The sequence below is a fragment of the Microtus pennsylvanicus genome, chromosome 4 (genome assembly GCF_037038515.1).
Source record: "Microtus pennsylvanicus isolate mMicPen1 chromosome 4, mMicPen1.hap1, whole genome shotgun sequence".
NCBI classification, from domain to species: Eukaryota; Metazoa; Chordata; class Mammalia; order Rodentia; family Cricetidae; genus Microtus; species Microtus pennsylvanicus.
In genome coordinates, this window is record NC_134582.1 from 81,388,753 (window position 1) to 81,415,669 (window position 26,917).

The window sequence follows — 26,917 nt, forward strand, 5'->3', positions numbered from 1 at the left end:
AAGAGCAAAAGAGCCTTATTTAAAGGACGCTGGCTATTTAAAGGACATTGGCAAAACACAGAAAGCATGAGATCCCTGCCGAGAAAGATGGCGGCAACTGATCTTCATCTCCATAATCTAGGGTCACATTTAGGATGGTAACTGAAGTTAAATCTAACTACAGGCCATCAAAGTCTGATAACAGCTCTTGCTATAATCCTGTTTAAAAAACAAAGCAAAACAAAAAGGCTGATGCTCTAACACCTTAGTAGTCTGCCTCAGGCAGGAGTGAGTGAAGATGGAATGCAGACATCACTTGGATCTCAAGGGAATCATCAGAATGCATGTGACTTCTACCCCTGGGCCCGTGAAGCCTCACCACTATCTCTGTGATTTGCACCAGAATACCCTTACGAGACTCTCTGAAATCTGTTTTTATGAGAAAGATCAAATGTCTAAAAATAAAGTTTCAAATAAAGACTAGCTCAAAGCGATCAGCATCCAAGGTATTTATTTCCTAGGGAATAAATCCATGGCGATCTAAGCCGTGAACCATCTGCCCCTGCAGCTATGTTTCCAGGACATCAGATAACCAAGAGCTTAGGACTGTCCTCAAACCAGTGAATTGCAAAGGACACTTTAATTGGAAATGGGTTTCCAAGCAGCTGTCATACATTAAGTCAATGTGATTAGAAGCTTGGCTGGTAAGGGAAACGGCAGAGGAATTCACAGGAAGCAGACCACAAGCTCTTGCCCACATCCCGATCAGCAGTACAGCTGCTCCCACGGGGGACACGCCACGTCACACCCGGTCAGTATCACACATGCTCCCACGGGGACACACCATGTCACACCCGGGCAGCAGCACACATGCTCCCACAGGGGACACACCACGTCACACCCGGTCAGTATCACACATGCTCCCACAGGGGACACACCACGTCACACCCGGTCAGTATCACACATGCTCCCACAGGGGACACACCACGTCACACCCGGCCAGCAGCACACATGCTCCCACAGGGGACACACCATGTCACACCCGGTCAGTATCACACATGCTCCCACAGGGGACACACCACGTCACACCCGGCCAGCAGCACACATGCTCCCACAGGGGACACACCACGTCACACCCGGTCAGTATCACACATGCTCCCACAGGGGACACACCACGTCACACCCGGGCAGTATCACACATGCTCCCACGGGGACACACCACGTCACACCCGGTCAGTATCACACATGCTCCCACAGGGGACACACCATGTCACACCCGGGCAGCAGCACACATGCTCCCACAGGGGACACACCATGTCACACCCGGGCAGCAGCACACATGCTCCCACAGGGGACACACCATGTCACACCCGGGCAGTATCACACATGCTCCCACGGGGGACACACCACGTCACACCCGGTCAGTATCACACATGCTCCCACAGGGGACACACTGTGTCACACCCGGGCAGCAGCACACATGCTCCCACAGGGGACACACCATGTCACACCCGGTCAGTATCACACATGCTCCCACAGGGGACACACTGTGTCACACCCGGGCAGCAGCACACATGCTCCCACAGGGGACACACCATGTCACACCCGGGCAGTATCACACATGCTCCCACAGGGGACACACCATGTCACACCCCGGGCAGTATCACACATGCTCCCACGGGGACACACCATGTCACACCCGGTCAGTATCACACATGCTCCCACAGGGGACACACCACGTCACACCCGGGCAGCAGCACACATGCTCCCACAGGGGACACACCATGTCACACCCGGTCAGTATCACACATGCTCCCACAGGGGACACACCATGTCACACCCGGTCAGTATCACACATGCTCCCACAGGGGACACACCACGTCACACCCGGTCAGTATCACACATGCTCCCACAGGGGACACACTGTGTCACACCCGGGCAGCAGCACACATGCTCCCACAGGGGACACACCATGTCACACCCGGTCAGTATCACACATGCTCCCACAGGGGACACACCATGTCACACCCGGTCAGTATCACACATGCTCCCACAGGGGACACACTGTGTCACACCCGGGCAGCAGCACACATGCTCCCACAGGGGACACACCACGTCACACCCGGTCAGTATCACACATGCTCCCACAGGGGACACACTGTGTCACACCCGGGCAGCAGCACACATGCTCCCACAGGGGACACACCACGTCACACCCGGGCAGTATCACACATGCTCCCACAGGGGACACACCATGTCACACCCGGTCAGTATCACACATGCTCCCACAGGGGACACACCACGTCACACCCGGGCACTATCACACATGCTCCCACAGGGGACACACCACGTCACACCCGGGCAGTATCACACATGCTCCCACAGGGGACACACCACGTCACACCCGGTCAGTATCACACATGCTCCCACAGGGGACACACCACGTCACACCCGGTCAGTATCACACATGCTCCCACAGGGGACACACCACGTCACACCCGGTCAGTATCACACATGCTCCCACAGGGGACACACCACGTCACACCCGGTCAGTATCACACATGCTCCCACAGGGGACACACCACGTCACACCCGGGCACTATCACACATGCTCCCACAGGGGACACACCACGTCACACCCGGGCAGTATCACACATGCTCCCACAGGGGACACACCACGTCACACCCGGTCAGTATCACACATGCTCCCACAGGGGACACACCACGTCACACCCGGTCAGTATCACACATGCTCCCACAGGGGACACACCACGTCACACCCGGTCAGTATCACACATGCTCCCACAGGGGACACACCACGTCACACCCGGTCAGTATCACACATGCTCCCACAGGGGACACACCATGTCACACCCCGGGCAGTATCACACATGCTCCCACAGGGGACACACCACGTCACACCCCGGGCAGTATCACACATGCTCCCACAGGGGACACACCATGTCACACCCCGGGCAGCAGCACACATGCTCCCACAGGGGACACACCACGTCACACCCGGTCAGTATCACACATGCTCCCACAGGGGACACACCACGTCACACCCGGTCAGTATCACACATGCTCCCACAGGGGACACACCACGTCACACCCGGGCAGCAGCACACATGCTCCCACGGGGGACACACCACATCACATCCCCACTGTGAAGAGAAGCCTGCAGTGGGACTTAGGAATGTACAAGAATGTGTAGTTCAGACCAAGGCAAAGCGCTTTGCCTCATGTTTTCTTTTAGTTTCATAGTCTTAAGTTTCATGTGTAAATCCTTCATTTATCTTTGCTGTTTGCTTGTGGTGGGAGGTGAGGCTACAATTACATTCTTCATTCCATACAAGCTCAGGGTTCATCTTACCTTATGTATCATAAAGGTTGGTGAGATGGATCAGTGGGTAGGGGAGCCTGCTGCCAAGCCTAGAAGCCTGAGTTTGCTTTCTGGAGCCCATAGGGTAAAGGAAGAAAACCTACTCCTGGAAATTATCCCCATAGACACATGAGCACACAGGTAAACAAAAATTTACAAATAAGTAAAGGACTCTAACCCCCACCCTAACACATGTTTTTGAAAGTCATGTTGAAGGTCGACTGACGTGTGTGTTGATATCTGGGCTTTCTAGCGTGTTACACTGGCCTGCAGTTCTGGATTCATACCACGCAGTTTTAATTTCTACAGCTTTATTATATAGTTTGCCATTAGAAAGTGAGAGACCTCGATCTTTGTTCTTTCTCAAGATTGACTCTGGATCTTTTGCAGGTCAACAGGAGTTAGAGGGATGACAGAGAACCAATTGATAAATGTGACAGAAAATCGTTTGCCATTCATATGTGTATACAATTCTAACCGCCTCCTAGGGAATAGAATGCTGAGGGGCAAATTTGGCAGCAAGGAGATGATGGTTTAGAATCCATGGCAGGGCTGGGGAATGGCTCAGTGTGTAGAGTGTCTGTCTGCTCTGCAAACATGAAGACCTGAGCCGGATTCCTGGAACCCACAGACAAAAACAAGCATGGTAGCAGACACTTGTAATCCCTATGTGGGGAAGAGGGGACAGGAGATCCCAGGAGCTCATTGGCTAGCAATCCTGCCAAACTGGCAAGTTCCTGTCTCAAAAACGTAAGTGCTCTGACATGTACCCTGGTACCCCTCTGTCGTCCTCCCCTTCCTCCCTCCCTCCCTCCTCTCATTTCTTCCTCTCTCCTTCCCTCCCCCTCCCCACTTTTTCTCTTCTTCCTATTCCCTCCCCAGTCTCTGCCCAGGCGGGACAATTTCTTATGGAGTCCCTAGCAATGCTGCAAAGCTTAGTCTCAGGGTTTTTATTTCTTGTCAGTGTTTGTATTTCTTGGCTACGTTACATCAGTACTCCGTGAATGATGTCTGGTTCTCCTTCTCTTTCTGATTTATCTATTACACTGCGATCATCACTGTATTGATTAAATTTTAAAGGAGATAAAACATGATAGCTTTGCAAAGACAGACAACATTTCTGGCTACATTTCAGTTATTCAAAATAGTACATTCTAACCAACGGAGTAAGTATTTTAAAGGATGAGCATCATAACTGAAACCATTTTTCATCTTTATATTGCCAGCTCTGATGTTTCATTGTCCAGCCAAGCCTATTAATCCATCTCTGATGTGTGCATGCCCAGGACCCATTCTTTCTCCCATGCCTGTGACTCAGAATCACTTGTGGTAAAATAAGAGGTGGTTTTCATGGGTGTCCTTTGCCTGAATTCCACTCCCTTTCTCTTTAGCTGTTTGGATAACTCCTGTTCTTAAAGATGGACATGAAAATATAGAACTTTGCCTTCTTCAATGCCAATGAACAGTTGACTCCCCTGTCCTGTTGTTATGGCAATGCTGTCACTGTCTATAGGCACCTAAGTAGCTGGTCCTGTCCATGTCTACCCACCTTACACTGTCCTCAGTGAATGGCAGGGATTTACTGTCATCCATCTTTCTTACCCATTGCCCTTGTTTCGTTTCTGATGCTGTGACAAATTTCCTGACAAAAAAACACACCACATAGAGAAGAAAAGGATTATTTGGTTTATACTTCCAAAGTTTTGGAGAAGTCTAGGAAGGACTTAAGCGGCTAATCACACTGCCCCCACAGTCAAGAGCAAAAAGAAAATACATGTATCCTTTCATGTTCTCAGATAGCTTTCTCCTCTCTCCCCCCTTATACCATTCAGGAACCTCTGCCTAGGGAATGGTGCCACTGACAGTGGGTAGGTCTTCCTGTGTCAAGTAACAACCAAGACAACTCTTCCCCTCCACAGACATATCCACAGGCCAACTTAATCTAGATAAGTCCTCATTAAAATTAGAATCATGTGAGAGGGGAAGAAGGGGGGAGAGTGGAGAAAAATGCATAGCAATAAGAAAGATTCTAATCATAGGTGATTTTAGATTGTGTCAAGTTGACAGTTAAAACCAACCAACATGGGGCTGGAGAGATGGCTCAGCAGTTTCAGAGTGCTTATTGCTCTTGAAGAGGACCAAAGTTTGGACTCAAACACCTGTGTCCACTACACCTCACAACTGCCTGTAACTCCAACTCAGGGGATCCAGTATCCTCTTCTGACCTCCATAGGAACACACAAACATGACATATACACAGATAAATACACATATCAACACATAAATAAAAAATTAAACAAATATTGCTTTTTAAAAAACTAATTAGCATATCCAGTAATGGCATAAATAGTCAATACATTTGGTGTTTGTAGGAAATTCATCATATCAACTAACGGATAGTAGAAAAGAACAACTTTAACATGTTCTAATGACCGACGTTTTGGGAAGGAATGTCAGGGACCCAATTTTCATAAGCAGAAAAATAAATCCAGAAACAGGAAACAATATGCAGGTACTGCTACTGCCTCAGCGATATCATCTGTCTTCCTTCCCAGCAGGCTCTAGCTGAGTAGGGTTTCTCACCTTCATACTTTGCTGGAATAAGTAGCAGACTTGAGGATTTATTAATTACTTTTCCTTTAATGTGGTCAAATGCCTTATGAAAGTAACAAGGGAGCAGGAGTTTATTCTGGCTCGCTGTGTAAGGAAGGATACAGGGCACACTGGCACAAGCATCATAGCGGTGGGACTGTGAGGTTCTGGTCACATCACAGCCAGGAAGCAGAGAGAGGAGAACGATGCTGTTCCTCTGACTTTCTCCGGTCCTCAGCCCCAGACCACAACCCATAGAATGGTGCTGCCCTCTTTCAGGCTTATGTCTTCCTTGTCCATTTTGTAAATGTCCCACAGACATGCCGGGATGTGTGTGTTCATGACAACTCTAAACCCTACAAAGTTGACATTGGAGAGGAACCATCACAAGATTGCTTTTTGAGACTTACGATTTTCTCTAGGAAACCTCTGAGATGATGACAAAGCTCTGTGCAGTTATGTCCAGAAGCCTTGGACTACATGAGGAGTGACTTGGTTGGGGAAGACAAGGGGGCATTGAATGCAAGATTACTCACTGTCTTCCTTGCTGCTTGACTTGAATGCAGTTTGACTGTGTCCTCCATTGTCAGTGTGGGGAAGCCTTGATTCCCATGGTGCTGGGTTCCAGCTTGGTCAATGTGGTAGAGCCTTGATTCCCATAGTGCTGGGTTCCTCCATGGTCAGTGTGGTAGAGCCTTGATTCTTGTGGTGCTGGTGTCCCCCATGGTCAGTTCGTCAGAGCCTTGACTCCTGTGTCCTTCATGATTGCATGCCAGAGTCTTGGTTCCCAGGGTGGTGGTACTGGTAGGTGATGAGAACATGGAAAGTAGAACCTAGCAGGGCAGAGTTAGTTTCCAGGGTCTCACCAATGGAGTGGATGACCTTAGGTTCTAGTAGGAGGGTGTAGACTGAAACCATAAACACTCAGCTAGGGGACTGCCTAGTGCTATAAACTACAGTACAGCTGCCGTCAGCACTCCAGTCTTTGGAAGCGCTAAACTTCTTCTTATTAGATAGAAGTAAGTCTATGTGAGGCAGGATTTCAGATTTCCAGCACTATTTTCTCACAAATGAATAGAATCTCTGAAATCTGTGGCCAAGTCCATGACAAGTACCGGAGAGACAAAGGGTGATGGTGTCCATGTGCGTGGTCTGATGATGTCATGAGAAACAGCAGTTAGTGGAGAAACTAAAATAAATGAAATGTGTTTAGGAGAAGAAATGACATTTAAGGAAAGCCAAAGCAAGCATGAGCGAGATTGTGGGCAATGACAGAGAATTCAGGCTGGGACTCAGTATGAGGGAGGGATCCGGATTGTCTTCCTGGTTTATAATAACCTCCATGTGGTGGGTGAGCATGCAAGGGAGGAAGGAACACAGGAAGTGGCATCTTTGAAGGTGACAATAGGAGCACGGGAGGCGATGATGTGTGTCCCAGGGTGAGCGGATGTGTGGGAGAGGGAGAAGCGCTGAGCTGTCTGTCCTTGGGGAATCCATCATCTGCTCGGAGCAGGGAAGTGGGCACAGCTGACAGAGGAGTAAGAAGCTGAGAGGGTGGGAGGGAGGGTGGGAGGGTTGCCTGGAGCAGTTCTAGGACAGAGAGCTGAGCAGTAGTCAAGGCTTAAGAATGGGCTGAGAAGATGAGGCACTTGCCTGGAACTCTTGGGGAGAGCTGTGGTCGGAACATCTCTGACATCTCTGTTGCTAAGAATGCGTCTGCTTGATTTTTGTTCCCCAAGATGATTATGTGAGAGGTGATGACAGTGGAACCTCAAGATTGGGTCTGGTGTCGCTAGAATAAAGTCCCTCCAGCTTAATGGGCCCCTGGGTGCAGTCAAAATATCACGAGAAGCTTCCATCCCAGAACTAGGAAGTGGTCCCCTCCTAAGACCTGGAATCTATTGATGCTTTGGACTCACAGCTCTCAGTGCTGGGAAAGGTAGTTTCCTGTTGTCTATAGACACTAAGCTCAGAGAGATTTTTTTAAAGATTTGTTTTTACTTATTTATTTATTTGTTTGATTGATTGCATGCGTGTGTGCACAAGCAGGAACACGCCATGGATTCACAGTTATCCACCAGATCAGGAGGTGGTTTCCAATCCCTTGAAGTTAGAATTATAGGTAAGGGTGGGCTCCAAGTAGAGGCTGGGAACTGAACTCAGGTCTTCTGTAGGAGTAGGAAGTGATCTTCACGCGGGGCCATCTCTAGCCCCTTGTTTGATTGCTTTTAGGTTGATTCTTAGTTGGCTGCTTTCATATATATCTTAAGTATACTCTGAGCCTTCTATTGCTTTACTGCAAAAATTGCCTCGCTGTGTGGGATTTTATGTCAATTCTTTGAAGAAGAGGGCAACATCTAGCTCAGCCTTGACCATTGGCAGCACACTGTTCTGATCTCCTGTCAGAAAATACTCTGGTTTACCTCTTTTTCACCACTGAGGGGTAAGCACTGCCTGGGTTTTGTCTGTGCTTCAAAGTGTACCTGGGGTGTAGGAAGACAAACTCAGGGTTAGAGTTGACAGTCAACAGTCCAAGAATCTTCTGCTTATTCTTTTGGTCACTGTGTTGCTGCAGAGAATCATAGCATACTTGTCTTGGATCATGTTGTTGTTGCTATAACAACATCAGAGGCTGGATATATCATAAAGAAAAGAAACCTATTTAGCTCACATTTTAGGAGACTTCAAGTCCAAGATCAGTCAGTATCATTGGCTGGCCTCAGGGGAATGGTTTCATAATGAGTGATGTCACCACGTCTTGAGATCACATGGTAAGATAGGAAGCCACAGATTCAGAGACCAAGTGTGTTCTTCCATAACAACTGTTTTCGCAGTAACTAACTGGGGTCCCCAAAGGACCACATTAATTCCTTCTGAAGCACACCCACATGTAGGGCTCAGCTCTTCTTGTGTGTGCATATATCCATTGTATCTCCTTGTGGTGTAAATATCCATTATCTGTGTGTATCTCCCTTTATGGTTCAGTCAGTTTTGTCTCCTTGTCTTGACAAGTGGCTTTCTCTCATATGAGAACCCCCTGACTTAACTCCTGTGCCCCTTTCTCTTGGGGACCTGGATCCTTTTGTCTCTGCCAGATTGCCTGGAGAAGCCCCCCACGCACACTCCCAGTTCTACTCTGAGGACAAAAGCAGTTGCTTGTTTTGTGGGGAAGAGTTCCCCTGGGCTGAGCCCAACAGAGAAGAGAAAGTGCCATCTGTTGCTTTTCATGATTTATGTCTTCTTTTGAATATTATGTCTAATATTCAAAACCCTTAACTTAGGCACCTTCCCTTATTCTGATGCCTGCTGTTCTGGTCTAGGGGCTAATTCATGATAGTAATATTACCAAGCACGAGCACCTGAGAATAGGTGGTGGCAAGTCCTAATGGCTAACTGAATGTTCCTCTTTTGATGCTTTCTAAACTAAGTAGACAGGTTGATAAGGAAGCTAGAGGCATTAAACATTTCTTTTCTGATTTAACACAAGTTAGCATCCTTGCAGAATGGTCCTACAAAATTGGAGAGGCTTAAGCTTACTTCTTTTAAAACAAAGGGGACTACGCATGTTTTGGGGGAAAACCTGTTGCTCTATGCTAATTGATCAAGGTAATTAGAAAAACAATCTTGCCATGGTTGGGGAAAACTTCAAAATGAGAAAGACAAAAGCGTAATGGTGATCATTGATAGCAGTTTCTGTTCTCTGGTCTCCCTGGCCAACTGTTCTGCTATCGGCACTGGCTGTGCCTTTAATCCTAATTCTGATTAGATTAATGGCAAAACCCTGCATCTTAAACTATTTGGCCAATTATGTATCAGTTCAGCACAATTAAGGATTCTCAGAACTGACCACACCTCTCGAAAACAGGATGAGCCCATGATTTGACTCATTCACTAAGACAGTAAGGAATGCAACAGCTGACTCCTCGATGGAAATAGCATTCAGGCCATAAGGCTCAGCACGTAGACAGCACCAGCAGTCGAAACAAAAGCAGAGCTAATCCATCAGATCCATAGCTTTGGGAATGCTTCTGAATGTACCAGCCTTCTCTTTGGTTTCTGTAGTTCTTTTGGATAACTGTTCGTTCACTGAAGTGTATCGACCCAAGACAGGGCTTTTGTCCTTAAGAAGCTCACTCTGAGAATGATCAGGGCTACACTGGGATCCTGGGCACCCAGTGTAGTCACCTGTGCTAATAAAGACTTGCTATTGGCTTAAACTCATGTCTAAGCAGCCTTCTCTGGTGAAAGGCCCACACAGGAGGGTGTGTTTTGGCTCAAGTTCAAGGGTAGAGTCCACCACAGTGCAGAAGGCATGGCAGCAGGGACTGGAGCCAGCTGGTCACACCGACTCCTGGGCCCGAGAGCAGAGAGAGATGAATGCAGGTTCTCAGCTCAATTTCTTCCTCTTAAGACACTGGGCTGTGGTGACTCAGGAGTAGCAGCTTCCATGTGGTTCTGTCTAGAAAACTTAGGTGGTCTCACCCAGTGTGAGGGCTTCAGATGTACATGTATGTGTGTGTATGTGGAAACCAGCTGTTGATGTCATAATTTTTCCTCAATTTTCTCTCTTCTTTTCTTTTCTTTCTTCTTCTTTTTTTTTTTGAAAGATGCTTCTCAGGCAGACATGGTGGTGCATACCTGTGGTCCTGGCTGTTGGGAGTTAGAGGTAATATTAAACCCTGTTCTCAAGCATAAATAAATACATTAAGAAATGGGGGGTCATACCTGGAGGTCACTGGTTGGTCAGTGAGCCCTAGAGAGTAGCCATCTCTCCTCTCAGCACCAGGGTTACTGGCATATTTATTGGGGGCTGCAGACCCCTGGCCCCTTGACTTTCTTTGCCTGCCTCAGACCCTTTGCCTGCTGGAGTGAACTGAGCAAAACAACTAGTTTACCTGTGCCTGCAGCTGCTCTGAGCCCGAGACCTTGATGGCCAGAGAGTGGGTTCTGGTGAGGCCTGCAGCTGAAAGATCCCGAGAGCTGGGGTGTGGCCAGAGCCCTATATAAGCTGCCCCTGAGCACAATAAAGTTGGCATTCTTGAATCAAGGATGACCTGTGTCCCCGTGTCTCTGTCTCTGTATGTGTGTGTGTCAATCTCCAGGTCATTTTCCCAGCTCGCGGACCGTGTGGTAGCACATAGCACAGTAGAGCAGACATATTTTACACATGCTACCCTACCCACCTTTTTAACTTGGGCTCTGAGTGGAGGGATGCCGGTTCTCATGCCTGCTCAGCAGGTACGTCTTTCTCTAACACCTTTTTTTCTTAAATTTTAAAATTCATTCTACATACCAACTACAACTCCTCCCTCCCCTCCTCCCACTCACCCCTACCTCCTCCCATTCCACCCCCAATCCACTCCTCAGAAAGGGTAAGGCCTCCCATGGGAGTCAACAAAACCTGGCACAACAAGTTGAGGCAGGACCAAGCCTCTCCCCACTCATCAAGACTGAGTAAAGTATCCCACCACAGGGAATGGGCTCCTAAAAGCCAGCACATGCTCCAAGGAGAAAGCCTGGTCTCACCGTCTCTAGCATCTTTACAAATAAACACTTTGCCTGCATTGCTATGTTAGACTTTGCTATGTACATTTTAAAAACTATTTTGGCCAAAATAATTGGACATATTTGAGGGCACAGCATGACATATGCTCGTGTGTATTATGCATGACTGGGGCATGTCTCCTCAAATACTTGTCAATCCTTTATGCAAGCTCTGTGTTTTACTCTTGTATCTGTTATGACTGTTGCCTTTTTACCCTGCCCTTTTCATTCATTTTCTTTCTTCTTTTAGAGGGAGAAGATTTAATTTTCTGTAACGAGGTTTCCTTATAACTTGGGAATGAATAGCAAGTAAAGAGTAAATTGAAAACACTGTTCAAGAAAAATAATTCTGTTTAATAATCCTCCTCTAAAAAAATTCAAGCTGATTTCTTATGGATGCTCTAAAAATTACAGGGCCTGCTTTGTGTCTGGAAAGGTGTGTGTGTGTGTCTGTTTGTCTGTCTGTGTGGATGCATGTATTTTTGTCTTTGTGTGTACATGAGTGATTGTGTATGTATGACTTTATATGTGTACACCTTTCTGTGTGATTTTGTTCGTATGTGTGTCTGTATGTATGTACCTGTGTATATGACTATGTGTGATTGTGATATATGCATGGATATGTATGTACACATGTATGTATTTACATGTGCACAGAGTTCAACCTGATTCATGGTTCCTCAGGAGTCACTTATCTTGATCTGTTTTTTTCATTGTTGTTGTCTTGATTGGCTTGGTGGGTTACTGTTGTTCAGGTAAGCGCTCTCACGGGGATCTAGACATCTCTGTCTAAATTGGGTGACAAATGACACCCCAGGGATCTGCCTTTCTTCACCTCCCCAGTACTGGAATTACAAGCGTGTGACACTGCTCTCATCCATTTTACATGCATGCTGGGAATTATACTTGTACATAAACATTTTACCAATTAAGCCATATTCCAAACCCCATGTGCCTTTGATTTTATTCCCCTGGTAACTGATGTTGATGTCTGATCTTGTACTTATTGGCCATTTGGAGAGATGCTTCATTAAGTACCTGATGATGACTTGGGCTCACTTTAGAGTTGCAGTCTTGTTTATTATTTTAAAAATATGTGTAAACATTAGTCTTTTTTCCATATACATGCGAATCAATATTGAGTAGATAATATATTTTGCAAATGTTTTTCTACAGCACACCATTCATCTTTGGTAATTGCTAACGTAATTTTTGATAGATAGAACTCTGAGTTAGATATTCTTTAGTCTGCCCTCTCCATTGGGCTTAGCATATTTCATTCAGTTTGAGAAATGCTTCACCACACGTGCATATGTTGTTTTCTAGACATTGTTGATTCAGTTTTCACATTCAGATCTATAAGCCAATGAGAGTTAATTTTCATTTCTTTCGGGTGGTATGATAATCCTCATTTTCCCATTGACCTGCCTGGTTTTGCAAGTCAACTTGCCACAAGCTAGAGTCTTCAGAGGAATGAGCCTCAGTTGAGGAAATGCCTCAGTAAAATCCAGCCGCAAGACATTTTCTCATTTAGTGGTCAGTGGGGGAGGGTCCAGCCCATGGTGGGTGGTACCATCCCTGGGCTGGTAGTCCTGAATTCTATAAGAAGGTGGTCTGAGCACGCCATGGGAAGCAAAGTCAGTAATCAGCACCCCTCCACAGCCTCTGCATCAGCTTCTGCCTCCAGGATCCTACCCCATTTGAATTCCTGTCCTGACTTCTTCAGTGATGAACAGCAATGCTGAAATTTAAGCCAAATAAATCCCTTCCTCCCCAATTTGCCTTTTGGTCATAAGATGTGGAATGCTCTTTTGTATGCTGTGAATATGTTTTACTGCCATTGGTTAATAAAGAAGCTGATTTGGCCTATAGCCAGGCAAAATAAAGCCAGGTGGGAAATTCAAGCAAAGATAAAGAGAAAAAGTAGGCGGAGTCAGCGAGACGCCAGCAGCTGCCGAGGAAGCAAGATGTGAGGTAACAAGCCATGAGCCACTTGGTAAAATATAGAATAATATAAATGGGTTAATTTAAGCTGTAAGAACTAGTTAATAAGAAGCCTGCGCTAATAGGTCAAACAGTTTGTAATTAATAATAAGCCTCAATGTGGGTATTCAGGACCTGGTGGGCAGGAGCAAAATCTCCAGTTACAGTCATGGTATTTTGTTTCAGAAATCTAAACCCTAGCTAAGATGCCCATATAATTTACTAGTGTTGTTCCATGTAAAGAACCATAATTCAGTGTGTTCCACAGTGCCTCTCTGTCAAAATTCAAGTGGCTGTTTACCCTGGCGTTTGTTGGGGATTTTCTGTTGTGTCCCCTTGGACCTGTGTCTGTCTTGTGCCAACACCAGTACCACATGGCTTTTTAGTCGTGTGCCTTGTCAAAAGACAAACCTACCCATTGAGCTTGAGGATGTAACAGGATCTTATTGGCATTTCCAACGTCAATAGTGTGGAGGACTGGAGCTATTCTATTTCATATGGCCCTGACTTTTTAACAATATTATTTCCTTTATTTCCAAGCTTCTGTCTAGGTATATAATGTACGTGTAACCACATCCTCCATGCCCTCCCCTTTCACCTCTGTTCCATTACACAGCTTCCCTTTTGCTTTCATGTTATATGTGCATATATGATTTTATGGGACTTTATGAAATCTATCATGAATAAGAAAGAATACGTGATAATTGCCTGAAACTGGTTTTATTCCCTTGATATGGCTATCTCCAGCTGCATCCACTTTTCTGTGAATGACACGGATGTTGGTGGACAAGGAGAATTCCACATAGCACATTTTCCTTTCCTAGCCATCACAGCTTCAATAAACCCGGGTGTGCAGGTGCCTCTGCTGTATGTTGACTCAAGAGACTCTGATTTAAATATATGTGTATCTCATCTGAGGCTGGAATGCAGCTCAGTGGTAGAGCCCTTCCTGATATGTATTAGATATCAGATTTGATATCTAGAAAGCAAAAATAAGGTCTCAGTCATCAAAGGCTGAGGAGTCCAACATGAAAGGCCCAGAGCTGGGCAAGCTCCAGCTAAGATGTTTCCAGGCTTTGAAATGACTGCATATGAGATATCTTGGGACAGACACTTGCAGAGCTGAAAGCCACCTAAGTAGCGTGTGCTTTACATATATGCCATGAGGTAATTTATAAGATGTGTTTCATCATTCAGTACATGAGACAGTTTTACACATGAGGTCAGGAGTGATATTTTCCTCTTGTGGTACCAAGACGGATTAGAACTCAAGGAGTTTCAGATTTGGAATCATTTCAGATTCTGGATTTTTGAACTGCTTAACTTGTAGCCTAATCAGATTTTAGTGTTCTTTTGCCACAGCTAATGTTCAGGTCTTGCCTGTCTGGTAGCCCCCTGGAGAAAGACCTGAACTGAGCACACTCTGTGCTAAGTTGTGCTGTCTTCAAACAGGTGAGTGTGTAGGGACAGGAACAGACTCACTAGAAACTGAGGCCCTCCGTGGAGCTGAGGTCTCACAGGGTAGAGGGAGGTGCAGAGTCACTAGAAACTGAGGCCCTCTGTGGAGCTGAGGTCTCATAGGGTAGAGGGAGGTGCAGAGTCACTAGAAACTGAGGCCCTCTGTGGAGCTGAGGTCTCACAGGGTAGAGGGAGGTGCAGAGTCACTAGAAACTGAGGCCCTCTGTGGAGCTGAGGTCTCATAGGGTAGAGGGAGGTGCAGAGTCACTAGAAACTGCGGCCCTCCGTGGAGCTGAGGTCACACCCTGCTCTCACAGCGCTTATGTAAGCTGGCAGCTCCTTGGGGTTTCAAAGTTAAAAACTAATAGACATGGGTACAGTGCTTTAAGGACAGCGATATTCAAACCCAAACAATTCTTTCGTGTCTGCAAGATATGCTTTTATACAGTTCCCTTTTCTACAAGAGGGTCCCGTGTCTCTGTCTCTCTGTAAAGGCAGACTTTGATAAGGCACTTTTTTTCCCCATCCAATAGACCTTACTTCTCCCACCAATATGAGCTCCTGTGTATGGTAAAGATGGATCTCACCATCTCATATTTTACATTGTATTTCTATCATTGGGTCATTCTAGATCCTATCATTGATTCTCTATACTTGGTGTCCAGCGAAATTACTGTCAACAGTTGGCATTGTGTGTATTCCTGAGGCTTTTCCCCTATTCTTTGCATGCCCTATTCTCCTTTCCAGAACTGTGAAACACAGTTAATGCTCCAAGTGTTGTTTTCTCATATATACCTAATGGTCTCTATTAAGTCAGAAAAGTACCCAGTTTTAAGCATTGTGGTTAGTAATTCCAGATAAGATTTTTTGAGAAACATTAGCTCCCTGCTGAATCTTAGGGGAAAATGAGAAAGAGCAGAATTTCCAGGGGAAAATTACAGCTGTTGCATGTGTGACTGACAATGTAATACTAAAAACCACCCAAAGAATCAACAATATAAGGAGAGAGAAAAGAACCTGCAAGCTGCATGAATTCTGTAAATTCCTACACTGTCCTTGCCAAGCGAGAATCCATTTCCATGGGTGCCTTGCCCCAAGGAAAGCCCCCCAAGACTAGGCTGCATAGCTCCCAACAAGAAAGCATTTAATTGAGGCTGGCTTACAGTTTAGGAGGCTTAACCCATTATCATCATGGCAGGCAGGCACAGTGCTGGAGAAACAGCCGAGAGTGCTGTATCCTGATCTGCAAACAGAGAAGGAGAGACTCTGGGTTGGTACAGGCTTTTATTTTCTTTTTAAAAAAAAAATTTATTTAGGGAGGGAAATGGGAGGCTGGGAGGAGGCGGATACTTTTTTTTCCTTTTCTCAATAAAAAAAAATTATTTATTTATTTATTAAAGATTTCTGCCTCCTCCCCGCCATTGACTTCCATTTCCCTCCCCCTCCCCCAATCAAGTCCCCCTCCCTCATCAGCCCGAAGAGCAATCAGGGTTCCCTGACCTGTGGGAAGTCCAAGGACCACCCACCTCCTTCCAGGTCTAGTAAGGTGAGCATTCAAACTGCCTAGGCTCCCCCAAAGCCAGTACGTGCAGTAGGATCAAAAACCCATTGCCATTGTTCTTGAGTTCTCAGTAGTCCTCATTGTCCACTATGTTCAGCAAGTCCGGTTTTATCCCATGCTTTTTCAGACCCAGGCCAGCTGGCCTTGGTGAGTTCCCGATAGAACATCCCCATTGTCTCAGTGTGTAGGTGCGGTCCTGAGTTCCTTGCTTTTATGTCTTTTGTAAGAAAAGTTTCATTTCTTAGGAACTAAGTTGTAACAGGCCTCCAGACCTTAGCAAGACTGACACCATGTTAGAGACATTATCCTGATGTTTAATGTTTAAACCCAGCAAATAGGCCCAAACGCCTACCAAAACAACAGAAAAAAAAAAAAAAGAGCTAGTCCATAGTTCTTGGAAAGTCCCCGACGGTGCCTTGGTTTCTGTAGATCTGCTTCTGGCTAACTGAAGTGTGACATTCATGACGTGAGTTTTGTGCATGGAAAACAAAGAGCTGTAAGGCTCAGGGCTGTGTGATTTAAGCAACTGCTCATGCAACTGTTGGCTGTTTCTTTCGACTTTAAGAGAGTCCTTGTGGTGGTCTCCTGTGTGCTTACCACACAACAAAGAGTGCTGACCCTTATTGCTCTGCAATTTTCCTAGCAAGCAGTTGGCCTACTTCTAAAGGAAGTGTTTGTTGTGTAACACAGATTCCTGGGGGAATCCCAGGGGGATCTCCAGCTCCTGGAAGAGGTCTTGCTGAGTTGGCCGGAAGTAGAGCTAAATGTTGCTCCCGATGGAACTAAAAGATGCATGTGATTTATGCACAAACCAAGATAGCTATCCTAGGCAAGCTTATCTGAGAGTCCCTCGAGGAGCCTGCAGGAGAAGCCAGGCATAGAAGGCTCCTTGCTGAAGTACTAACAGGCCCAGGTATGAGAACCATGACTGGTCTTGCTGAACACAGGCTCAAGGAAGAATGCATCCTCATGACCAAACTAAAGCTCTTCTTGGGATAAGCCAGGCAGTGGGTACCTTGCCCTCAAGTCCTCTGCCCACTCTTCTAACCCTTAGTTCCTGCTGTCTTGCCTGATAGCTTGATTCTCCACATAAGCCCTTAGCTCTGTGACCAGCAGCTTAAATTGTGGTCCAACAAAACAGAGCAGGCACCTGTCCCTGCTGGGTGTGTGATGCTCCACTGAGCAAGGAACTGATGCAGCCCATAGATTTTCCTTCCAGAATATACTCTTCTCAGGTACCTGGGATCCAAGAATACTCCATACAAAATTCAGGCATCTCACTTCCTGCCTCCGTAAAATCTTCTTCCTTTGCCAAAAGACTCTGGATGCCCCAGGGTGCTCTGGGGTTCAGCAGGGTACTGACAAGCTTAATTAACTGTTTTTAGTTAGCAGGGCTGCTTGGGGAGCTCAGAAGCCCTGGCGCAGCAAGACTGGTTGGTTCTATGAGTGACCTGCTGAGCAGGAGAAGGCTCAAACTATCAGGCTGCAGCAAGCAGTGAGTACAACCTCTTCTCTGCCATCCTCCTGCCTCCAGATTTGCCTTACCTGTGCTGCATCTCCAAAGCAACGTAACTTCTTAAACACAACACTTATGGTAGTGGAGAGAATCTGAAACCAAGCAGGTGCTTTTCTCAGAGCCTGCGTTTAAATGCACAAGTCATGCCCTGAATAATGAAGACGAACGTAAGAAGTGAAGATCACCTGTAACTGTGCAGTTCTGGGTCAGTCTCACGTCCATGAGCGCTTTTAATGGCTTCCAAAAATATGAACGTATGTGCACATGTACACATTCATAACTAAGCTCTGGATTGGTCAAGGTTCTCTAAAGAGACAGGGTAGATAGAATAAATGCATAGTAAAGGGTTTATTAAATTGACTTACGTAATAGAGTCTGGAGAGTCCAACAATGGCTTTCTGCACACTGGAGAAGCTTAGGAGCCAGTAGCTACTCAGTTTGGGAGGCTGGAGGCCTCTGAAGCCCCAGTCTGGTGTTGAAGGCCTAGAGCGTTCCTGGAGAGCCATTGGTCAACTGTCTATGATGGAAGCCTGAAGAACTGGGTTCTGATACCAGCGGCAGAATATAGCAGCTATGGAGGCAACAATAAGATACAGGAACTTACAAACGGGATAGACGAACTTGCTTGTGCGACGCAATGGCAGTGTTTTACTGCAGATCTGATATCTGGCTTCCACCAAAAGATGCCACCCCCACTTTTTGTGGGCCTTCCTATGCTGGAGAACCTGATCAGAAAAATCTTTCACAGGTGTGCCAAGCAACTGTACCCCCGAGTTGATTCTAGATCTTATCAAATTGACAACCAAGATTAACCAACACAAGTCTTCCCCCCACCTCTCTCTTTTTCTGTCTGTGTGTGTGTGTGCCCAGAGTTCCAGGTCATACTGCTAGTGGGTAGATTTTTATTTTTACCGAGAACTTTTTTAGGCCTGACTTCAGGTAACTCTAGCTACCACACGACTACCCAGTAATCTTTGAAACCAGTCACACACCAGTTTCCAGTTCCCTTCCAGCCAGCACTGGGTACCACTTGTGTGTTTGGAGTATTTCTCAAATGTCCTCAGATGTGTGTCATTCATGTGGAGAAGGATGTTTCTCACCATGGTGAGGACCTGTGTTGCACAAAGAAGTGGGGGTTCTGGGTAGGGCTGGTGCTTTCTGCTAGGTCCCTCTGAAGAAGCCAGCCTTGTTTCTCAAGTGGCAAAGAACAGAAAGAAGGGAGGCCTCCAACTGCTCAGAGGTTCAAACCAGTTTTCCTGGGCACTGCTCAGTCTACTGCTTAAGAGAAAGGTTTCCAGGTCTCCCTGCTTGGTGTGCCTGGGTCTCACTAAATTTCTGCCTTCTTGTGACCTCAGCAGAAGGAAGTCTGCCAGTGGTCATCCTCCTTCTGCTTCCTATCTGTCTCTCTGGGAAACGATGGGTTAAAGTATCAATGGCTACACCTGAAAGTTCCCTTCCAGAAGGTTCCACAGGTGACCCAAATCTGTGAGTCCTGAGTGCCCCAAACTCAATTTTTCACATGACATATTTTAAAAAGAGATTTTTACAGAGGATGGGATGGAGTACCTGGGACCTATGACTTCTGACCAATCACTGATTTTTTCTTATTCAAGTTATTTATGAGATAGCATCCTCCTCCTCCTTTAGTTCCTTGTGTTGGTGCTTTAGATAGATGCTTCTCTCAAACCTCACCCCCTCTTCCCCTCCTCCCCCATTTAAGCTATCAGCTTCTGATCACTGTTTTCGCTGGAGCTATCACTTCTCAGTTCCCAGGATAATTATTCCTATATACTTCACAGCTATTCAAGGCTGTTGACTCTAATGCAAATCATCACATTCAAATCTTATATGTGCGGAAGATTCACAGATTATATTTCAAAGCAAAACAGGATCCTGTGTGCTTTGTCAAGACGGGGTTTAATTAAATCTTGCAGATAAATGACTGGCAACTCGTTACCTTACACATTTTCTCCATCGTATATTGCCTGCCCTTCTACTCTCTGCTCTCGGCCTCCCATTCCCACCTGGGTCTGTGGCTCCTGGGAAGCCATCCTCCAGGCTCCTCGGGGTCACCTACATCTTCCAGCGTCTTTTTCTTTGGGCCACCTCCTTTGTGTTCCACCTACGCATTCATAACCTGACTTTTTAGTATTTATCTTGTGCAACCGACTAGCTTTTACGTGTCCTAAGACTGAGGAACTCATTATCTATCTCCAGGCTATGTGTGTGTCAGTCGTGTTTGGACGCTGGGAACATGTGGGGGTGTATAATACAGTAAGCACTCAAAATGCTTCTGACTAATAAATGTTGGGTGACATATAGACATGCTGTCACCAAGCAAGGAGCAACTCCTGGCCACCTCCTGCCCATCAGCGAGGTGAGTGGCCATCAGTAGAAGTGGTGGCCAGTTGTAAATAACCACAGAACATATATGTACAGGTCCATCGGTCCCACCAAGGCTTGGTGGGAAACATGGTATTTTCAGAAGTCTCTGAGCTCTTTACCCTTGGTGAACTGTTTCTTTGTTCCATGGGTACCAAGCTTTGACCCTCACAGTCAGACGTAGAGGGTTTGAGAAAGCTCTCATCATAGCCAAGACTGGATTTCCCATTCCTGGGCCTTCGCTGGGGATTTTGGAGAGTGGACCTGGGTCTCTCTACTCAGTAAGGGCTCTCTGGCTTCTGTCTGCGGGCCACACCGTAGACGCTGATGGAGCCTGATTCTTATAGGCCTGGAAGTGATGATGCAGAGGTGCGCAGGCGGCCCAGGGAGCCTGTCTGGAGTCTCCTGCGTCTGAAGCCAGGATGATGGTGAAGGTTCTGCTAGGCGCCGGCTCTGCCGAGGTTTGTTATGTCGCTGTAATTGCAGGGTGAGTGCGGCGGCGTTCCTCATGGTAAATAAAGCAGTTGGAGCCCATTCTGAGGCAATTGTTTCCCATTAGGGAAATGCTAGGTTTCCCATTAACAAGGAGCTGAAATAACACAACATATAATTCTTATAGCCTCGATGGAACCACACCCCAAAGCCCAAACCCTGCTGTGTGGTGAGCCAGGTCCTGGGGCCCCTGGGGAGGAGTGGGTGCTGCATGTAGACCTGCAAGGATCTCCTCATGCCTCTGAGAATTTGTCTGTCTTCCCAGAAAGCCAAGGTGAGCCAAGGTGAGCCAAGGCCTCATCTCTGCGCTGGTGAATCAGTCCCTGGCTGTTGAGACAGGAGAAGGCTTTGCCCTCCACGTGGCAAAAGAAGCCGATGTTTGCCATCCTCTTACATTTTATCACCTAAGCCTCTTTCAAAAATTTTTTAAAGGTTATTTTATTTCATATGTATGTGTTTTGCCTGCATGTATGTATGGCATGTGTTCTATTTCTATGCCTGGTGCCTGTGGAGGTCAGAGGAAAACTTGGATCCCCTCAAACTGGAGTTACAAACGGTTGTAGGCCACCATGTGGGTGCTTAGAATATAACCCAAGTCCTCTGCAAAAGCAGTCAGTGCTCTTAACTGGTGAGCTACATCTCTAGCTTTCTGGCCTCTTTTTATATAGCACTTTTATTAATTCTTTGAGAACTTTATATGTTGCATACAAGGCATTTTGCTCCTATTCATCTCCAGCTCCTCCCTCTAATTCCTCTAGTTCCTTCCTCTAACTCCTCCCTCTAACTGCTCCCAGAGCCACCACCCTGGCTCCCAAATTGCCATTCTTTTTTAAATAATCCATCCAATCTAATTCGTGTCGTGCACATACTCACGGGTGTGGGCCATATACGAAAGTGTGGTCATCTGCCAAGGGTAACACTCTTAACGAAAACCTCCTCTCCTCCCTGGGAAGCTGTCCACTCACTCCTAAGCTGCGGGTGGGAGCTCTGGGCCTTCTCCATTCTGCAATGGTAATGCTTGGTTAATGAAGCACAGGTCTTGTGAAGTCGGCCTTGGTCACTGTGAGCTCAAAGGTCCAGGGGACGCTGTCATGTCCACAAGACGCTACTTCACACCGGTCCTCCCTTGCCACTGGTTCTTACAGTCTCTCTGCCTCCTCTCTATGATTCATTTGAACCTCTCCAACATTGTAAATCATTTTATCCCTAGGGGTTTTGAAGGCCTTTCTTGAAATACTTCCACTTAAAGATGTCCAAACTACTGCCACATTCAGCCCAGGACAGCTAGGAGCACAGCCCAGCACTAGATCTTAAATTTACTTAAGCCTTTTACAGGACTTTTTTCCCCCCAGTATTGGGGTGGGGGAGACTCATCTCTGTGATGTTCTTCTCTTGACAACATTGCAGACAATATCAAGTTGTAGCGTCAAAAGGCTGGACTCAGTGGACAGGACTGCAGATGAGGGCTCCAAGAACTCTGCAGGGAGATGGCCTCCATCTGGCATTGGTACCGCCTCTCTCTCCTTTGCTGCTTGTTCTCAACTGGAAAGATGCAAGCCCATACTCTCCATAAGATGTTTATAAGAAAACAGAGGGAGCTACCAGAGCTGGCAAATGGCTCATTTGGTAAAGAGCTTGCCATATGAGGCTAAGGAACCATAGAAGCCACATGAAACAGCCAGGTGAACTGCTCACAGACTTGAGTCGTGGTCCTTTGGGGTTTGTACATATTGTAGACTACCTGGAAGGAGACAATATGAACTAATACTTCCTTTGGAGGGCCACACGATAATGGGGAGAAATGGTGGGGCCTTGAGAGGAGTGGAAGGAGTGAGGGAGAGAGAAAGGAGGGGAGGTGGCAACCTTCAAGTCCCCCAAATGAAAATCACTGAGAGTGGTCAACGTGGCACGTGGCATGGCAGTGTCCTAAAGGAGAGAGCCAGTGTTTCCGAGGACAGAGGAGGCTTCTGACTCTTAGAGGTTCTCAGTGGGAGATAGGTTAGCTCTGCACCTTGTCACTGAACCTGGCCTGTGTGCCAGGAAGTGCAGGCAAGCAGAAACTGCATAAAAGTAAAGTTTAACTCAGGGATCTTTCCTAAATGGAGAAGGCAGGGGCATGTGCCATAATTTCCGGGAAAGATAGAGAGGCAGTTAGAGGGTCTGTGATCTAACGGATTGATGGACACATAGAAACTGTGTCAGGGCCAATGGTTTGCGGTGCTGTCAAGCACTTTATTCTACTTTCAACCAACTTGCTGAGCAAAGCCATCAGACCCAAGAGGCGACTGTCATGTATTTTGCTACCTGCATGTGGCTCATCTATTTCTGGCTTCGTTTGGGCAACCCACAGGAGATAATATCTCCTAAGTCATCTGTGTTCTCCAGGAGGCAGGCCTGAAAGCTGCTGGATTCTAGAACATCTCTACTGATTAAATCGTGCAGCCTGCTGGAAGCCCTCTTGTGCCAGGCAAGTGGCTTCTGAAAATAAAACAGAGAAGAACTCAAGCAGAGCCCAGTGGAGGAAAATGCTCTACTGCCTTAGGATGGGAGGGAGGAAAGCAGAGAGGCAGTAGATAAATGAAATGATGAGGTTGCCTCGGTTTTCCCTCACTGGACATTCTCTAGATGAATCTGTCTGTTTTCCCTCTGCTAAAGAGTCAGGCTCCCTTCTGGGAGCCCAGAGCCTCCCACCATCAGCCTGAGCTCACTCAGACACACTGAACGTTGTCCTTAGCATCTCATCTGGGATGCTAGCTTTCTGTCATTACAAATTGTTCTTAAATATTTAAAAATAAGGTTCACAAGTGCAGAAGCAGTCTTAAAACCTCAATCTGGATAATTGTTCAAGGGAGACGGAAGTGAAGCGGCTCACGGGTAGGGCAAGCAGGAACAGACATTGGCAGCAGTTTCACGGGGCAGAGGGGTACCAAGGGAGGGTGGGAGTGGAGCACAATGGACACCCAAAAGTAATGGAGTGGCTGTAAACTTCTGTAACTTGACAGGAATGTTTTGTTTTGTTTTAAATGAGCTCCCTGTGTAGCCAAGGATGGCCCCAAGCTCACCTCTCTGGCCTCAGCCTCCTCCCAACCCCAACATACCTGCCACGCAGTACTAGCTTTCCAGGTGAGGGCCATCATATCTGATGCTTTTACAAGCATGTTCCACTCTTGTTGGAATGCATTGCATTGCGTTGTCCCCTCATGGTTGTAGACTTTCCCTCTGCAAAAATACTGAGCAGGTACACATGGCATTCAGTCCTACATGGGCCTCCTGAAATACTCAGGGATGAAGGAAAATGATGTCAGAAACCTCCTTGAAACAGAACACCAGAGATATGGGTCAAGGCTTGGACATACACCATCCTCCACAACAAAGTGCTTAAGCTGTCTTCCAGTAAAAGTCTCCAGAACTGATGCACGGAGGTTTGAATCTGTCTGGTCGAAAAAGGACATGGCAGCTGGGGAGGCAGCTCAGCTGTTGAAGTGAGGGCCTGTGCTGGGCATGACAGAGCATGCTCGTAACTCCAACTCTGGGATTCTGGGAAGATAGAATCCTTGGGGTTGCTAGCTCTCTAGCCTAGCCTGGCCGGCAAACTTCCAGGCAGTGACAGACATTTCTCAAAAGACAGAGGGGACTGCACCTAAGGAATGATACCCGGGGTTGACCTCTGGCCTTCACACTCCTGTGCACACATGCACCTGCGCCTACAGAACACGCATCCATCCACCCACCCCCAACATACCCATGAAAAGAAAAAAGAAGAAAAGGAGGAGGAGAAGGAGAGAGGAAGGCAGAGAAGGAGTGGGGGAAGAGGGAGGGAAGAAGAGAGAGAGAGAGAGAGAGAGAGAGAGAGAGAGAGAGAGAGAGAGAGAATAACACTGAGTTTACACAGGGAAGTCATTTCATCCAGTCAATAATCATTTAATATCACAAGCTCAAAATCGCCCACTTGGTAGACAATAATCACATCACCTCCCAGAGCTCCCAGAGAAATGGGTCTCCTGACAATTTTCTGGGCCTGTGTGAAAGAATCCCCAGCCCCACCCCTTCTTCCATCCACTCAGCACATAGTGTCTCCCTTCCTGTACATTCTCTCTTCACTTGCCAATCAAGATCTGATTTAGCTGGCTCCCAGCTTCCCTGCCAGTTGACTGTACACTGATGCTTTGTTGTGTTCTTTAGCAAAAGCACAGGACTGGATGCATATGTGCAGGGCAGGAGCCCTTGCCTGGTATCAAGAGAAGATGATGAGGAGAGGGAGGATCAAGCACAGGCAGAAACAAGGGCAGGGCAGAGCACGTCACTCTCTGTATGGAAATTTCCAAGCAAATGATGGGGAGATGAACGCATTGAATTAAATGCACTGACTTGTTTCACTACTTTGACTGCCTCTTCTGTTCTCAGAGAGGTAGGATTGGAGTCACACAAGATTCAAAAGACCTGCTTGCTAACCTGCTAGGACTCTGATGTAGACATTCAGTGTGGGAGCTGGTTCCTTGTAAATAACATCTACTACCTATCAATCATCTATCTTTTATCCACCTGTCTTCTGTCTGTCTGTCAATCTATCTATCTATCTATCTATCTATCTATCTATCTATCTATCTATCTATCTCCACCTATCATCCATCTATCATCTATCAATCTCCTCTCTGTGATGTATCATACACATCTATGTTCTTATATATCATCTACATATTTTTTATTATCTATCATCTATCCTAGTCTATCAATCACTTATCTATGCATCTATCACCTGTCCATCATTTATCATCTATTTTTCACTATCTATTATCTGTGTATAGTTATCATCTTTCTGTCATTTAGCTATTATCTCTCTATTATCTATTTATATATCTATCATCTATGTATTATATGTGTATGTATTACCTATCTATCTATTTATCTACCTACCTACCTACCTATCTACCTATCTAATCTATTGTCTTCTTTCTCCAGAAAGCACTGATTCCTTGAGATTCCTAGCTAACCCAAAGTTAGCATCTTAGTACTTTCACCTGAGCTTCTTCATGCTTCTTGACTTAGTCATGCCCTTCCCTGTGGGTTCCTTATCATGCAACTATTCCCCCAAGAAGATGCAACAATGGCCTCTAACTGTGGTGAGTTCCTTCTTCCCATCCGCAGGGTCCTGACACATATGTGGGCTTGGGGCCTCTTGCCTCCAGTCCCCGGCATCTCATCCTACTCGGGCCTTTTCCCTACATCTCCCATTTGCTCCCAAATGGACCAAGAAGAGTTTTGCTGCACCATCTATGCTGAACTGGGAGATTCTTTTCTACAGAAGAACAACAAGCTGATTTTAATTCTCAAAGCAGCTTTAGGGGTGTGGTTTTTTTTCTAGTCTGTATCAACTTGGCTGTGGAAGGAAATCATGTGTGCAGGGGTAGACCTTCCTCCACACACAAGTAGTTTCTATTGTTTTGAGTCCGAAGAATGGCTTTCTGTTTATCTTTAGAAGTAGCCACCTCTGTTTCCCAGACTCATTGGCAGTTTTTCAGGCAGACCCCACGAGTGCAAAGCTGCTTCAAGAGGAGCATGGCCACAGTATTCCATATTATCCACAGCTCTCTGGGGCAGAACCTTACCCACTCGACTCTACAAGATTTGCCTTCTAATTCCCTAAGCCTGGTTTGCTGCAGAAATAAGTGGCCCAAGGGATGGGCTCCAGGGTCCCAGCAGCACAGCCTCTGGGGAAAGCCAGGGCTCAGCGTTGTCCTAGCAGTATGTGTGTCGGTATTATGAAGATGGGTGTGAAGAGCTGACTGTCTAGCCCAAATGTCCCCCCCCCCCATTCCCTGAATTGGAGGCATCTTTAGAACAAACACATTTATTTTGTAAGAGACTGTGGGACTTTCCACTGGTCAAAGGCTATGATACCTGTGCCCTTTGCCCTTTCTGGGTACCAGAGATTCAGTTGTCATCACTACAGCTGATCAGAGACCCACATCTTTGGGTTGTACTCTGGTCTGTGAGTCAGAAGCTTGTGAGTGGACCCCAGCATGGGATC